The sequence below is a fragment of the Mobula hypostoma genome, chromosome 8 (assembly GCF_963921235.1).
Source record: "Mobula hypostoma chromosome 8, sMobHyp1.1, whole genome shotgun sequence".
NCBI classification, from domain to species: Eukaryota; Metazoa; Chordata; class Chondrichthyes; order Myliobatiformes; family Myliobatidae; genus Mobula; species Mobula hypostoma.
Genome location: NC_086104.1, coordinates 152,241,810 through 152,254,760, shown reverse-complemented (window position 1 = coordinate 152,254,760; position 12,951 = coordinate 152,241,810). Strand labels below are relative to the sequence as shown.

General features: G+C 43.6%; 1 protein-coding gene across 3 annotated transcripts in view; it reads left to right on the top strand.

Annotated features, from left to right (window-relative positions):
• hk2 (hexokinase 2) overlaps positions 1–12,951 on the top strand; it is a 184,339-nt gene that overhangs the window by 111,495 nt on the left and 59,893 nt on the right. The window lies entirely within an intron of this gene.

Below are 12,951 nucleotides of genomic sequence, written 5' to 3'. Positions count from 1 at the left end.
TCGCCACTTTTTTATGTATCTCCTGTAGGCAATAAAGTGGTGATTGAGTGTATGTTTGTGGTCTTCTGCTGCTGTAGCCCATCCACTTCAGGTTCAGCGTGTTGTGCGTTCTGAGATGCTTTTCTGCACATCACTGTTGTAACATGTGGTAATTTGAGTTATCGTCCCTTGTGCTCTGACCTCTCTCATTAACAAGGCATTTTTGGCCACAGAACCGCCACTCACTGGGTTTTTTCCCTCGCACCATTCTCTGTAAATTCTAGAGACTGTTGTGCATGCAAATCCCAGATGATACTCCAACCACTCCATCTGGCACCAACAGTCATTCCACAGTTAAAGTCACTTAGATCACATTTCTTACTCATTCTGATATTTGCTCAGAACAACAACTGAACCTCTTGACCATGTCTGCATGCTTTTATGCATTGAGTTGCTGCCACATGATTAGCTGATTAGATATTTGCATTAACGAGCAGGTGTACCTAATAAAGTAGCCACTAAGTGTGAGCTTTTCAGTGGTTACAGTTGCCTCTGTATTTTTCTGGAAGCTTCTTTTTTCAATGGCGGGTATCATACTGCTTAAATCTGGCTCTTATTGGTTAGTTGTTATTAATGGAGTTTCTGTAATTAGGTGTCTGGTATGAAAGGACCACATTACTTTTATGTCTTGCTCTTTCCGTGGTCTTTTGCCACGCTTCCTCTTCCATCTTCTTTGCTCTTCTAGCAGTAAAATAATCAACAGCAACAAGTTTGATGCCTCATTCTTGACTTCTGAAGAACCTTTGGATCGCAAGTGCATCAGGGTTCAATACAGGCCAAGACTAGCCAATTTCCTTCAACAGAATGCAGAATAGGCAGATCATTCCAAAGACGCGTGGGTAAGGTTAGGGGTACTGAGTTCTGGGCATGTGCTATGTTGGCGCTAGAAGCGTAGTGATACTTGTGGGCGCCACCAGCACATCCTCAGACCGTGATGGTCATTAAGGCAAAGCAGCACATTTTGCTGTACGTTTCAATGTTTTGATGTACATATGACAAATAAAGCTAATCTCTAGATCTTTCAAAATCTTTAAGAACTATTGACTTGAGTAATTCATCAGCATTCCTTAGTGCCCTACCATCGCTGTAAATGCCCTTACCTCTATTTGACTTCACAAAATGCAGGATGCATTTAATGTGCCGGTTGCAGGAAGGAAAATGTTAATGCAGTGGAGCTACACTGAGATCTTCAATGTACTCGTTACAACCACAGACTCTGCTGCAGGGTCTATGCGCCCCTGCAGACAAGCTGTGCAATATGTTCGGCAACTGTGCTTGTGAGAATGCACGTTCTGGCTAATTACTGTCTTATTACGGTGGTATTTAACTCCCTTCTTTCGTTCTAGTCGAGACTTGACCAAAAGCACAGCAACATTTACGCTCCCTGCTTACTCTTGTCCTTGTCTGAGAAAGAGAGCTACCATTTCGATTGACACTGGAAAGGAGCGGTAGTCATTGTTTCCAGCCACAGAGTTGGCATTAACTTACAGATTGAGAGTTTTAGTCATTGGCCTGGTTGACCTTTATTGTTTTCCTTTTCCTTTAAATCCTGCAACACTTCTCATAACAGTCAGTAACTGATGACATTTCTCCCTGTCTCCACACTTGGGCCGCATCCGAATGTTTTGACGGTGCTGGCCGCAGCTTGATTTCATTTGCAGTTGGATGGCGGCAATCTCTTTGTGTGACTGTGCTTGCGGGAGGGAATGTGCTTTGCCGCAAATCTATCCCAGAAAGCACATTTCACGTGCTTAGGTTCCTTTGTGCTGGGGGGGCATTCCTGTATCTGACCGCAAAGGTCCAGTAACTGTCATGTGACATGGCATGTGGAACTGTAAGCAAGGTGCCAATACACAGCACAAAAGGATCAGGAAAGACAGTCATCACATTCAAATTCAGGAGCTTGCTGCCTGTTCAATTTTGAGAGAGGGAGAGGGGGACCAATTCAAGCACTCTCCTTCGTTTCTGGAAAATGGGAACAAATTAGAAGCAGAGATAGGCCATTCAGCCCCTCTGAATTTAATAAGATGGTGGTTGACCTGATTGTACTCTACCCGTTTCTGTCCGCCCCCAGTAATCTTCCAACCCCTTAACCGTTCAGTATGCCCGCCTCTCCCTTAAGAACATTCAAAGACTATCCTTCTACCAACCTTTGGGGAATAAGTTCAAAGGCTGAGAGGGAGAAAAACACATTTCATTTCCATCTGAAAAATCCAATCTCTTATAATTAAACAGCGTCCCTAGGACTAGATACTATCACAGGAAGAAGCAGCCTCTCCACATCTACTCTGTCGGGATCTATCAGCATCGACGAGTCGCCTCTGATGCTTCAGCGGATGCAATGTAGATCAGTCCAACTTTTCATCATAAGATAGTCCCAACCGCAGGTACCGGAAAGCTGAAAGACTTCAGACACCAGAAGGACTTGTTTGGAAAAGATGAAAAAAGAGGAAGATAAGTGACCAGAAGGAGGAGGAGTTCTGTCGGGTTACATGCGCAGGTCATCAAAGGTTCTGAGAATGAGAGAGGGTGTGAAAGCGAGGGAGGGTGTGAGGGAGTAGTGATAAAGAAGGAGGAAGGAGTTGAGAGAGTTTACAGAAGCTGGGTGTATGTGAGCATAGAATAGTATTCAGGCATCTTTAATACTGAAACCTTTCACCAGCCTCATCAAAGTTCGCGATCTTCTGATAAAAAAAAGCTTCAGAAACTCAGAAGTTTCTTCGCTCACCGAAAAGCCTGCCAATTTTCTAATGTTTAAAGCAAAACTCCCCAAGGTCAGTTATATCCCTCAAACAAAAAGTAAGGAAACAAGCCTTGGGCTGTATCTGTGGAAACTTGGCAAAGTCACACAAATATAATTTTGTCGAGGAGGCCCAGATTAACTGTTAGGTTCATAACTTTCAAAACACAATTTTAGACTTTTTGATGATAAGGAAGCTACACAAGATAAAACAACCACAAAGCTGTGCAGACACATCGTCTGGGTTGGGTCTGAACAGCAGGTGATGTGCAGTGTGTTCTGTGTGGAAAATTGGGGTAGGAAGCTCTGTGTTTGCAGTTGTCAGCTGCAGCTTTTTACATGGACTCTATCACAACAAGCTACCATATGCTGACAAGGACAGGAAGACATTGATGGAGGATTAACTGGGGATTTAATACAGTGAGCAGGAGGAGCCTTTAAATACTGAGAGATGTAAGGATTTGCAATGTAGCAGAGCATTCAGCGAGCGAGAGGCAAAGTCACTCTGACGGACATGGGAAAGTTTGCAGATGCTGGAAATGCAGAGCAAAACACACAAAATACTGGAGGAACTCAGCAGGCCAGGCAGCATCTAAGGAAAAGAGTAAACAGTCGGCGTTTTGAGCCGAAACCCTTCATCAGGACCGGGAAGGTGGGGGAAGATGCCAGAATAAAAAGGATGGGAGGGGGGAGGGGGAAAGAGGCTAGCTGGAAGGTGATAGGTGAAGCCAGGTGAGTAGGAAAGGTGAAGGGCTGTAGAGGAAGGAATCTGATTGGAGTGAAGAGTGGACCATAGGAGAAAGGGAGGAGGAGGGGACCCAGGGGTGAAGTAAAAGATCAGAGTGGGGAATAGAGGAAGGGGTGATGGACAAAGGATTAACTGGATGGATGAAGGCAAGTGAGATGAAGGAAAGTACCCACAAAATGCTGGAGGAACCCAAGAGTTCAGGGAGCATCTATGGAGGGGAATAAAGAGTCAACGTTTCAGACAGAGGCCCTTCGTCAGGACTGGAAAGGAAGGGGGAAGAAGCCAGGGGAAGGGAAGGAGAGCACGCTGGCAGGAGACAGGTGAAGCCAGGTGAGGGGGAAGGTGGGTGGATGAGTGGGAAGGAGGAAAGGTGAAGCAAGTTCAAAGTTCAAAGTACCTTTATTAGCAAAGTATGCATACATTGTTCAAGGTTGAGATTCGTGTCCTTTCAGGCAGAACGAAACAAAGAAACCCAAAAGAACCCATATATAAAAAAAAGACCGTTGGACACCCAACCTGCAGAGGGAAAAAAGCATCGCGCAAACAATTAACAAAAGCAACTATCGTTCTGAACCGAAGTCCAGAGTCCCATAGTTCAGTGTAGTTCAGTGTAGCGGTAGCGTGACGCTATTACAGCTCGGGATGTTGCGGAGTTCAGAGTTCACTTCTGGTGCCATTCTGGAGGGAGTCTCTGGGCACGGTCCTGGTAGAATGAGTGGGTTTTTCCTGGGTGCTCCAGTTTCCTCCCACGGTCCAGGGATGTACTGGGTAGGTGAATTGGTCATTGCAAATTGTTCTGTGATTGGGTTAGGGTTAATCAGAGTTATTGGTTTGCTGGGGTGGAAGGGCCTACTCCAGGCTCTGTCGTAAAAAGCTGGCCTATATTTTCACGTTGTCCTCCTAATTACTTTTGTGTGAGTAAGAAACACCCCACCCCCACATATATTTTATAGTCTTTCTTTTAATTTAAAGTAGGGGGAATGGAAGGCATTCCAGCCAGAAGATGATAGGTGGAGGCAGATGAGGGGGAGGAGGCGAGAATGAAGTTGGAAGCTGGGAGATCAATTCAGGAACTATAACACTGTCATACGAGATCAATACCAGACACATTGTTTGAGCCAAATAGTCTGTTTCCATGGTATGGATTTCCAATAATTCTCTTTAACTTCTTTATAACTGCCACATGGGGAAACAACTGAATGCTTTCTTTCTTTGAAAATGAAAAAAAAATACCGCAGAAGCCAGAAACCTGAAACTAAAAACAGAAAATTCAGGGAGCGCTCAGCAGGGCATCTGTGGAAAGCGGCGCAGTTTTAAGACTGTTCGCCAGACTTTTCTCCTTCACGTTGGGAAAGAGGGGTGAGAAAGGTACCGCTGCCTGTAAGGAGTTTGTACGTTCTCCCTGCGACTGCGCGGGTATCCTTAGGGTGCTCCAGTTTCCTCCCACAGTCCAAAGACAGACCAGTTAATTGGTCATTGTAAATTGTCCCATGATTGGGCTCAGGTTAAATCGGGATGACTGAGCAACGCAGCTTGGAGGGTCGGAGAGGCTGTTCTGTGAGGTATCTCAATCAATAAATCTATAAACAAATAAACAAACTAATAAAGAAAGAAAGAAAGAAAGAAGGAAAGAGAAAGCAAGTTCTAGAAAAGGTGGTAAAAGGAATGGATAGACCAAAGGAAATATCCATGAAAGAATGAAACCAAGTCAAGTGGGTTAATTGGACAGCTGAAAGTTAAGTCGGGCTTTGTTGCCAGGAACAGGGTTGAGGTTCATTCCCAATAGATTAGGCTGTACTAAAGGAGTCATAGGGAAATACCAAGCCAATATAATGCTGTAATATTTGCTAATTCCATAAGCCAAACATCATGCTGAATTGGAAGTATATCATCTGTGTCACTGGGTTTAAATCTTGGAACTCCCAACCCATCCCCACTGTGGGAGGACACCAGGAGGACTGCTGCACTTCTAGAAGGTAGCACGTCATCCCCTTTCCGAGGGCGATTAAGGATGGGCATTAAATGCCACCTTGCTGGTGATGTGCAGATCCCGAAACTGGATGAATCGTGGATGAAAGAAAAATGGAGGGTTACGTGGAAGGAAAGTGTTGGATTAGGTTGGCACAACCTTGTGGGCCGAAGGACCTGAACCACTCAATGTTCTAGGTTCTATATCAAATATGTATGAATAGCAGGCATGGCCAATTTGTAAGCAGACAGAAAGAGAAAGTAAGCCCTAAAAATTAGAGAATTCAGAGTTTAGTCCAGAAGGATGCTTATTTATTTATTTCTTTATTTCTTGTTTTTTGCATTTGCACCATTTGTTGTCTTCTGCACTCTGGCTGAATGCCTAAGTCGGGTGATCTTTCATTGATTCTGTTATGGTTATTATTCTATAGATTCATTGAGTATGCCCGCAAGAAAATGAATCTTAGGGTAGTATAGGGTGATACATATGTACTTTGATAATGAAATTTACTTTGAACTTTGAACATTCCCAGAAGTGCTTTGAGGTGATGGTCTTCAGGCTTGCAGTAGGCTTGCAGTGGGCTTTCCTGTAGCAGGAGGTAATAGGAGAGGTAGGAGGAATTGAAGTGGCAGGTAACCAGATGCTTAGATTCCTGCTGAAGTATATATGCATGGTGATTTACAAAGTGGTCACCCAATCTGCGTTTGGTTTCTCCACTGTAGAGGAGGCCACATAAATGCAGTATGCTATATTAGAAGTTCAAGTGAATCACTTGAACCTGAAGGTCTGCTTGGAACGCTGTTTGGTGGGAAGGAAAGAGGTATACAAGGAAAAAATGCTACATCTGATGTGATTGCAATCACAAAAACCAGCCTCCTTTCTATGGACTACTACCTTTGGAAAGCAGCTGATATAATTAAGGACCCCTCCCACCCAGCCATTCTTTCTTCTCATCCCTTTCATCAGGCAGAAGATATAAGTTTGAAAACACACACATGCCACAAAGCTCAAGGAAAGCTTCTGTCCTTCTGTGATAAGGCTCTTCAGTGGACCTTTTGATGGGCTCGAATGAACATTGACTCATAGAAAAGTATGGCACCGTACTTTGGTCCATCTAGTCCATGCAAAACCACTTAAAATCCCCACTCCCATCGACCTGCACCGGGACCATACCCCCATACCCCTGTCAACCATGTACCTATCCTAACTTCTCTTTAAACTTTGAAATCGAGTTCACATGCACCACTTGCGCTGGCAGCTCATTCCACACTCTCACAATTCTCTGAGTGAAGAAGTTTCCCCACATGTTCCCCTTAAACTTTTCACCTTTTAGCCTTAACCCATGACCTCTGTGGAAAAAAAACCTACTTGCATTTACCCTATCTATACTCCTCATAATTTTGTATACCTCTATCAAATCTTTTCTCAATCTTCTACATCCAAGGAATAAAGTCCTAACCTATTCAATCTTTCCTTATAACTCAGGTCCTCTGGGCCCGGCAATATCCTTATAAATGTTCTCTGCACACTTTCAATCTTATTTACATCTATCCTGTAGGTAGGTGACCAAAACTGCACACAATACTCCAAATTAGGTCTCACCAAAGTCTTACACAATTTCAACATAGCATCCTATTTCCTGTATTCAATACTTTGATTTATGAAGGACAATGTGCCAAAAGCTTTCTTTATGGCTCTAACCGCCTGAGATGCCACTTTCAATGAATTATGGACCTGTATTCCCAAATGCCTTCAGTGCCGTATTGTTCACTGTACAAGATCCACCCTGGTTAGTCCTACCAAAATGCAGCGCCTCACACTTGCCCTGCATCTTGATCTCTCAAACTACCATGCCATGCCTCTTTCACTGGTATTTGTCCACTTGCACTGCACTTTATCTGTCACTGTAATACTCTATTCTGCATTCTGTTATTGCGTTTCCATTTGTACTACCTCAATGTACTGTTTGGAGCAATCTGTCTTGAGTGGTCTGCAAAGCAAAGATTTTCACAGTATCTTGGTACATCTGACAATTATAAACCAGCTACCAATAATCATAACGTTAGTAATGTCTGGTGCCAGCAGGAAAGCAAAACAGAGAGTCATGCGGTGTGTAATTCATTTGTAAATTTTGATTGGGTAGGAAGGGGTATATACAGCACTGTGGAAAAGTCTTAGGCACATATATATATATATATATATATATATATACACATATATATAGAGCTAGGGTGCCCAAGACTTTTGCACAGTACTGTAGTAATTTCACATATTGCACTGTACTGCTGCTGCAAAAATACACAATTTTCATGGCATATGTGAGTGATGATAAATCTGATTCTGATATGGGTCTCTATTGTGGACTGAGAGTGGGAAGAGGGCAGGGAGAGGGGAATCACAGTTGGGAAAAGGGGGAGGGAGTGAGAAGCATTCGAGAGACATTCTGTAATGATCAATAAACCAATTGTTTGGAATCAAATGACCTTGCCTGGTGTCTGAGGGCTGGGTGTGTCTGCACCTGCACCAACCCCTTCCCTGGAACTCCTTCCCTGCCACCTGTCACATAGCTCTCCCATGGCACTCCACCCTCCTTTACACTACCCTTTGCTCCTGTCAGATTTACAAACTCATTCTCTAGTCCACATTGACGAATACAGTACTGCACAGACAGAAGGCTCAGGCACCATAGCTATCTAAATATATATATATATACACACACACATATATACCTAAGGCGTTTGCTCAGTAGTCTATATATGGTGGTGCAATCTTGTTGGAACCAAGAGAAAATGTGAAAGCTTTGCTTGATTCTATAAAAATGAATATCACGTGTCTAGCTGAGATTTTATCTTTTGACTTTCCATTGACTCACTCAACAAGTAACTTTTCTTCATGCATCGACTGAAGAACTGTTGAAGCACTTTGCACTGGTCGGGGTGTTCAGCATACCTGGCGGCAGCTATTCTGACCCTGGTTTGAGACATTTGAGATCGTGATCTCTTTCATTCCAGCTACTAAATTATCCAATGATCAGTGGCATCATTATGCCTGTTCAGCTCAACTATGTGTGTGACTCCAGTGTTAGCTGTGCGTTTTGCTTCAAGATTTTACGGAAGCAACTCCACAAGTGAACACACAAGAGATTCTGCAGATGTTGGAAATCCAGAGCAACACACACAAAATGGTGGAGGAGCTCAGCAGGTCAGGCCAGGCAGCAGCTATGGAGATTAATAAATAGTCGATGTTTCGGGCTGAGACTCTTCACCAACAATATTAGATTCGATGATTCGAAGTACATCCATTATCAAAGTATGTATACAGTTTACAACCCTGGAATTCGTCTTTCCCACAGACAGCCATGAAACAAAGAAAACCATGGAACCCATTGAGTAGAAAAAAACAAGTCACGCAAATGGCAATAAAAAAAATCAGACTGGTCTCGGTCTGAAATGTCGTCTCTTTCTTCCTCCAAAACTGAAGCAAAGGATGGAGATGTGGAAGCTTAATACTTACTTGTCCTGTCCTTCACTCCCTTCAACCACCAGGTTCAGGAACAGTTCCTACCCCTCAATCATCAGGCTCTTGAACAAAAGGGGATAACTACACTCATTCTGTCTCTGGTGTCCCCACAACCGATGGTCTCCCTTTAAGGGCTCTTTATCTTGTTATTTCACGTTCTCATTATTTATCGCTATTTATTTATATTTACATTTGCACAGTTTGTTGCTCATTGATCCTGTTTACAGTTACTGTTCTATAGATTTGCTAAGTATGCCTGCAGGAAAAGGGACCTCAGGGTTGTATGTACTCTGATACTAAACTTTACTTTGAACTTTGAACATCTGAAGATGGCAGGAGGAGAGGAACCTGCAGTGAAGAAGAAGGAGAATTTAAGATGGAAACAAGGTTATGAAGAGCAAAATCCAAGAGAGATCAAGGACAGAAACAATGCAACATAACGCTTAAGGGATTAATATCTTTATGTGTGGAGCATTACCATAATGAGTGAGGGCCTCTGTTAATCAGAGTTGACCATGGATATTGTATCCTAGCTGCCTAGATACGCAAGCCTGGGTAATACGATAAGGAGAGCAAGCTGTTGCCCATGTAGTAGGCTCCCCCTCTCCGTGGATCTGATGAACCCAAAGGAACGGCAGAGATCGATACAGTTTGGCACCAGCAGCATCACGAGGGTTTCCCATTAGCATTGAACTCAATGTTGGACTGCCTTAGGGATTCTAGCTTCGGATTTTCCCCACAGAGTTTACTCCTGAAGGCTTCCTTATGAGTGGGTATAGCCACAAGGCAGCGGAAGTTTGAGATCAGAGTTTTCCTTCTCTTAACTGTGGTACCAACCGTAGCTGATGAGCCCCATCTGCCCGAAGCGATTGGTTTTAAGACACCAGTAACCTGCCTTCTTTGCCCCTTCTCCTGTCAGTAGAAACAGTTGCGCTGGGCTTAGCAGCTAAGCCACTCGTGAAGGCCAGGAGCTGGACTTGGTTATCAGAGGTTATTTGAGGCACATGGCATTGGCAGCATTTAATAGGTAGTGGGAGCTTGTCCCCATTATCTCCCTCGGCTATAACAACCTGAAGGAATCACAGTATGATAAATGAATTTATCATGCAGATAATTGCAAATGTGCAAATGTCATAATCAAGGACACGACCCACCCAGCCAACACACTTTTCATCCCTCTTCCCTCCGGGAGAAGGCTCAGGAGCTTGAAGACTCATACGGCCAGATTTGGGAACAGCTTCTTTCCAACTGTGATAAGACTGCTGAACGGATCCTGACCCGGATCTGGGCCGTACCCTCCAAATATCCGGACCTGCCTCTCAGTTTTTTTTGCACTACCTTACTTTCCATTTTTCTATTTTTCTATTTATGATTTACAATTTAAATTTTTAATATTTACTATCAATTTGTAATCCAGGCAGCGGGAAGCTCAGAATCAAATATCGCTTTGATGATTGTACATTCTAGTATCAATTGTTTAGCGACAATAAAGTATAAAGTATAATTTGGTGTTACTGAGACAAAGCAGTCAGGAGACCAAGATCTGAAATCCAGCAGCACCCAATAATTCGGACAGACAACTTCAAGTGCAAAATGTGATAGGGCAGCACGTCTCGATAAAGCAGCACTTAATACAATAGTGGAGCAAGATAGTAAAAGTTCAAAGTACATTTATTATCAAAGTATGTATACATTATACAACCTTGCGATTCATCTCCCTATTGTGCAAACAATAAAAGCAAGCAAACAACATTCAGAACGCAGGTGATTCCGCAGCCTCGGCCTCAGTTCATCACACAGGGGAGCAAAACGTTGAGAAGCCTGGAGCAGCTAGAGCAGGCCCGCGCCCTCAGCCTCAGCGAAGCGAACAGCGGCGCAAATGCCGCAGAACAGTGATGTGGGAAGACGTACCAAAAGGCAAATGCAGGTTCATGGATGGCCAATGAACAGAATTTTCGATTTGTCTTCACAAATAACTTCCCAGAAATGTTAGCTGGCCTGGGATTTAGTGATAGAGGAGAACTGAATGAAACTAGTATGGAAAGGAAAATGGCTGTAGGGAGATAGATAGGTGGGGAATCACAACCTGGGGTCCATGTACCCCTCGGTTAACAGTGAGGCTCCATGGCATTAAAAACATTGGGAATCCCAGCTCTAAGGCCTGATCATCTACATCACTGAGTACTTCAAAGGGGCCTTACAATAGTGAATGGATTGGTACTCATTTTCCAACAATCATTACAGTGCAAATCACTGGAGCCATTTGTAAAAGGAGGGAGAGAGAAAATGCTTGAGTTTATTATAAAAGTACAAGAGCAGAGGACGTGAGGAAGACTAATTGAAATGGATAAAGTCGACATGGCTTTATGGGAAGGACAACATGTTTGAGAAAGTCACTGGAGATCTTTGAGACTGTAACTAGCATAGTACATGAGGGAAAACCAATACACGTGGATTTGGATTTTCCGGAGGGCATCGGTGTAAAGTTAACAACACACCATAAGATACAGGGCATGCAAAATACAAAATTAACATGCAGCTAACATGCAAAGTTAGGGCACATGGGATTATAGACAATAGACAATAGGTGCAGGAGCAGGCCATTCGGCCCTTCGAGCCAGCATCGCCATTCACTGTGATCATGGCTGATCATCCACAATCAGTACCCTGTTCCTTCCTTATCCCCATAACCTTTGATTCCGCTATCTTTAAGAGCTCTATCCATCTCTTTCTTGAAAGCATCCAGAGACTTGGCCTCCACAGCCTTCTGGGGCACAGCATTCCACGTATCCACCACTCTCTGGGTGAAAAAGTTTTTCCTCAACTCCGTTCTGAATGGCCTACCCCTTATTCCTAAACTGTGGCCTCTGGTTCTGGACTCACCCATCAGCTGGAACATGCTTCCTGCCTCCAGCGTGTCCAATCCCTTAATAATCTTATATGTTTCAATCGGATCCCCTCTCATCCTTCTAAATGCCAGTGTATACAAGCCCAGTTGCTCCAATTGTTCAACATTGGGGGAGAGTAGGCAGAGAGCTGGTCAGGCAATAGGAAAGAGAACAGAGTAATAAACAAGCCTCGATGAGATCCCGTCTGGAGTTTTCTACGGGGCTTTGGTCTCCTCCTCTGAAGAGTTACATTGATATGGAGGAAGTGCATCAAAAATTTAGCAGACTGGTTCCTGAGTAGGCTAGAGTATCATATGAGGATGAAGAGAGCGAGAGAGAGTCAAATTGGGCCTCTATTTATTGGAGCTCAGAAGAACAAGAAGAAATCTTTGAGAAACATAATTCAAACTAGATGCAGACTAAATGCTAAACTGCATTCTTTAAAATTTAGAAAGAATGAAGGGTGATATTATTCCAATATCCAAACTTCAAGGAGGACATTACTGGATAGATTTTTTTTTATTATTCCAACTTCAAACCTGGCTGCATGCCATGGAATACAGGTGGTTTGTCCTGTCTATGGGTGTGTTAGGATGCATGCCTTCCTGTTCAGTAGAGGAAAGTTACTAAGGAACAATCTATTCTCTGAGTGTTGATGAGTTAATAGGGAGGGAGGGGCAGATGGAATTTGGATATCCATTGAGTGATCCACAATGATGCATGTTATGTAGTGTCACAAAGAAGACAATGTCACAGTGCTTCACCAAGAGGTAAAGCAACTTCGATCTGAAGCATTAAGCTTATTATTTTATTGAGATACAGTGTGGAATAGGCCATTCTGGCCCTTCAAGCCGCACCACCTAGCAACCCTCCAATTTCATATTTTTTATAGGCATCCGTTAGTCTCGTGACGCAGGGTGCAGGCCTGGGCAAGGTTGTATAGAAGACCGACAATTGCCCATGCTGCAAGTCTCCCCTCTCCATGCCAGCGATGTTGTCCAAGGAAAAGGTATTAAGACCCATACAGCTTGGCACCGGTGTCGTCGCA